The 4,633-nt window shown below is 46.7% G+C and overlaps 1 protein-coding gene across 1 annotated transcript in view; it reads right to left on the minus strand.

Moving 5' to 3' along the window:
• Positions 1-3,434, minus strand: part of INPP5J (inositol polyphosphate-5-phosphatase J) — a 34,340-nt gene extending 30,906 nt beyond the window's left edge. Inside the window, exon 1 of the mRNA XM_025216613.1 lies at positions 3,427-3,434. The gene's annotated coding sequence lies outside the window, so the exon portion shown is untranslated. The remainder of the gene's footprint in view (positions 1-3,426) is intronic.
• Positions 3,435-4,633: the final 1,199 nt, after the last annotated feature.

Raw genomic sequence — 4,633 nt, forward strand, 5'->3', positions numbered from 1 at the left:
GGCCCTGGGGCCAAGGACCGGGCGGAGCCTGGCGGTGGCAGGGCTGGAGCAGCCCGGCGGGGCAGAGAGAAGGGCTTCGCTTTCCCAGCCAGGCCCCTGCAGTCGCGCCATCTCCGTTATTTGGCGCTTCCCAGCCTGCTTTTTTGTGCTGGAGCTCCCAATGAAATCACCCCGTTTCTCTCGAGGAGGGATCAGTCCTATTTCCAGACAGACCTCGGGTCCTGGCACTGTGGCCCGGGATGGCTGAAGCGGGCACAGGAGTCGGTGCAGTTTCCCCGGCCCTCATGCTCGCTGCAAGGAGGAAGCGAGGATTCGCTAAAGCCCTTTGGGCAGGCTGAGCTCGCGGACACAGGCCGGCTCACCTCAGTGCCCTGCCAGAGTGGGGAAGGTAGGGAAGGAAGATGCTGCTCTAGGAATGTTTTGCCTGCTCATTAACCTCCTTCTGATGATCCTGGTCCTTGAACCAAAGTTTCTTTTCCAATCTGAACCTACTTTGCTGCAGAGCGCAGAAGGCATGGCAGGGCCTTGGAATTACAGCAACAGAGGGGGAAAAAAAAGTGTTCTTTATGGCAGACCTTCAGGTATTTGAAGACTGTTATCATGTCCCAGCTTTATGTCCTTCTTCACAAGCCGAACATGCTCATTTCCGAGTCTCTCTCTTACCTTCCAAGCCCTTTATCATTTTTTGTCACCCATCTCTTTCCAACTTCTCCGTGTCCTTTTTTACACATTAGACCTCATCTACAGAAAAAGGTGCCACATAATAATGACACAAACTCCTTCTGTGTCTTGCATCCAATGCTTCTGTTGATGCAGCCCAGGGTAGCATTTGTTTTTTTTTGCAGCTACATCACACTGCAGACTCAGTACGAGTCTGACTCAAGATTTTTGGTGGATCACAGTCTCCATAGTGCTGCCTTCCAGCCAGTTGTCACACATTTAATATTTGTGTTTTTGATTACTTCCCCGTCCCCTCACCCCAGAGGTGCAACGCCTTGAATTTGTCAGCACTGAAATTCATCCTATTGGATTTAGCCTATCTTTCTACTTTATCAAGATCCTTCATAATTGTGCTCCTGTCCTCCAGCATGTTTGCAGTCCTTCCCAGTTTTGAGTTATCTGGGAATTTGCTCAGGAAGCATTGTACTGTATTCCAGTATTCAATCATTAATAAACATGTTAACAGTGCCAAGACCAGAATCCCTTTGGGACTCTGCTCAAAACCTTCTGCCATGTCAGCATGGACCCCTTCACTTGTAGCTATTGAGTCAGTTGTCTATACAAGTTTATGTAGTTTCGTCTAGCCCATATTTCTCCAATTTGTTTATGAAAAAGATCATGTGGGACTTTGACAACTCATTGAAGACCATATGCATGGCACTCCCTTTGTCTACCCAGCCACTTATTTTGTTTAAGGAAATCAAATTTGTTTGGCATAATCTGTTCTTGGCAAATCCATGCTGGTTGTTCATGATCAGCCTTTCCTCCCTCAGATGCTTACAAATGGACTTCCTTCTAATACATTCTAGGAACTTGCTGGGTATTGAGGTCAGGCTGATTAGTCTATAAGTTCTCTGGGTTCTCCTTTAAAAAAAAAAAAAGAGAAAAATAAAGAGAGGGAAAAAAAGAAAAAAGAGAAACACCAGTTCTCTGGTATCTTACCTGTCTCCTACAACTTGATAAATGTTATTTGCCAAAAGCTCAGAGATCTCCTCTGCCAGTTTCTTCAGTATCCTGGGATGCAATTCATCAGGCTCTGCTGATTGAATTCACTAAAACTAATCAAAATCCCTGGTTGTCTTGACCCTCAGCTTGTCCACTTCCAAATAGAGAGAGAGAGAGAGAGAGAGAGAGTGTGTGTGTGTGTGTCAAGTCAAAATAGCTACTGAGCAAGCGGCATTGTCTTCTTCACATCTTCCGTTAAGAGTTCCCCCTGCCTAGTTAATAGTGGACCCACAACTTCCTTTTTTCTTTTCTTGCCAACATATTTCTAGAACCTCTTTTTGTCCTTGACTTACCTCACCAGTTACAGTTCATTTTTACCTTTGCTTCTCTGATTTGGTCCCTGCAAGTTCTTGCTATTTCCTAGTATGCTTCCTTGGTAGCCCACCTGCCATTCCATCTCCTGTATGCTTTCATTTTGCTTTTAAGGCATCACAGACGTTTCTTGTGCAAGTCCAGTTGTTTCTTCCTGTTGTTCTTATGTTTTCATCACTTCAGAATAGTATCTTGTTCCGTTTCCAATACTGTGCCCTTTAGAAGCTACCAAGCATTCTGAGCCCCTTTATCTTTCACTGCGTTTTCCTAAGCACATTGCCTATATCTCCTTGAGTTGTAGGGAAGTTGCCCTTTTGAAACTCCAGCATCTTCATTCTGCTGACCTCATGTTCCCCCCCCTCCCCCTCATCTCAAAAATCATGGAATTATGCACAAGGCTGAGCACCTCTCGAATGGCAGTGCCACAATAAGCAGAAATGAAAGAGTTAAAAGATACTAGCAATGAAGTTATCAGCTTGATGTCTTAGATTTAGATCCAGTCCCCTTCCCCTCCCCTCCCCTCCCCACAAGCTGTTCCCCCTCTCAAAGATTTTGTTTTAGTCTACCTGCAGATTCAGGCAGACATTACCACCTTTGTTACACAGAGTATTTTCCATTTGCAGAAAAAGAATTTTCTAGCCCTCATGCCTGGGATACAGCAATGTCAACTCTCATGAAAAAAATCACGAGACTCCTGATTTCCAAGTCAAATTGACTCTGACTCATGATCTCTTAACAGAGAGATCAAATCTTGGGATTTTATCTTCTGGTGCATGTAGAGTGCCATGCTGGTAAGTCTGTGGAGGGGAAGGGGCAGGGGGAAAGAGGGAAAGGAGGGTGGAGGCAGATCGAGGCTGTTACAGTGAGGGAGGGAGTGGGCCAGGGGCTGGGGTGAATGGGGCCCGGGCTGGGTCATGCAACAGAGCCTCATGCAGCTGTCTATGTGTGCGTGCATGTGTGCATCTACCCTTCACTCCCAAGCCATAGCCCCCCCCCAGCCCTGCTTTTGCCCCTTGCTCCTGACCCACAGTACCCCACATCCTGCTAGGGTGTGCAAAGACCCCCAGTCTCTGACCCCCCCCACTTCAAAAATATAATCTCATAAATTTATATTCTAAGTCTCTTGATTTTAAAAAGTTTGTCTCATAAATGTTGATGCGGTGGGGTTGGCAATATTGGGGGTAGATAATAGAAGTGTACGTATGTATAATAGAGAGGAAACACACAAATTCACACCAATTTTAACTGGTTTAGATCATTGCTGCCTGGACACTGATATAGATATAAGAGTAAATCATTTTTGTGTAGTTTAAACCAACCCCTATCAAAAGGAATGCAGTTGTAAGCTGGGGTCATAGGTACAGGAAGAGCACAGGGGTACACAAGTACCTGAGCCAGAGGAGGACCAAGGCTGCATGACAGGGTCAAAATCAGAGTCCAGGTCCTAGTAAGTAAGCAATAGGGGCATTCATAGTCCACACATTGCCAGAAGTCAGGCACCAGAGAATCCAGAACACACAAAAAGGGTAAGCAGGAGCAAAGAACCAGCCAGGAGCCAGGTTGAAGAGAAACAGGTACAACTGCTGCAGTACATGGAATATAGGCAGCCAAAGCCCAGGTTAAGAGCTTGGGTTTATGTATTAGGCCCAGCCTGCTCTGCAGCCAATTAATTTGACCCTTGTAGGTGATGCCTCTCTGAAATCAGGTGGCCCTGTTCAAGGTACAGATTGCTTTCAAACAGCAGTTTAAACTAGTATCTACACATTGACTTGCACTATTTTAAGTTTACTAGTTTAAAAACTCATCTACTTGGGGAAATGTACTGCTATGCTTTTCCAGTATAAATAGACCACTGTAGATATATCTATATAACTCCCATATAGACAGTCCTTTTCTGGAATTATAGCACCACCAAGATAATGAATTTCCATTTCCAGGAAATTCTCTCTGGATTTGGCTCAACATGTGGGTCATATTGGAAAGGTGGATCATGGCAACATGTTCCAGTCCCCTTCCTGTGTACTGTTATGTAATGAGATTGTTAGCCTCTGGGCAGAGAGAAGTGTGATACAAATGAACAGCACTGTAGCTTTCTGGGTTGGTATGAAAGAGGCTTTCTGGAACAGAATGTCATAAGCCAGGAGTACTCAACCCCTGGCCCATGGGCCAGATCCAGTCCCTGGTACCCTGTCATCTGGCCCACGGGGTTCCCCACAAGTCTGTGGGAGCCCTGTAAGCCGTGGCTGTTGGAGCTAGACTGGGCACATAGGGAGGTATGGGGTCTGCCGTTGCAACATGGGGCTGGAAGAAGGTGACACAGGGCCCCGGGGCCCAATCTCAGCATAGGGGACTGGGCAGGGATGGTGCAGGAGCCCCCCCAGGGCCCAATCCTGGTGCCCAGCTGGGGCTGCACAGAGCCTACTCCAGGCACCTGCAGGCACGATTCTGGTGCTCAGGATCTGATCTGGTCTGTGGACCAGCCCTATACCACTCATATGGCCCACAGGGCCAAGAGGTTGAGGACCACTGGAATAAGCCAGATGTGACTGGAACTCCAGAAGGCACATCAGTGCTTCTAGTGACTGGCATAACTATT

This window comes from Alligator sinensis, unplaced genomic scaffold (assembly GCF_000455745.1).
Source record: "Alligator sinensis unplaced genomic scaffold, ASM45574v1 scaffold295_1, whole genome shotgun sequence".
In the NCBI taxonomy this organism is placed as follows: Eukaryota; Metazoa; Chordata; order Crocodylia; family Alligatoridae; genus Alligator; species Alligator sinensis.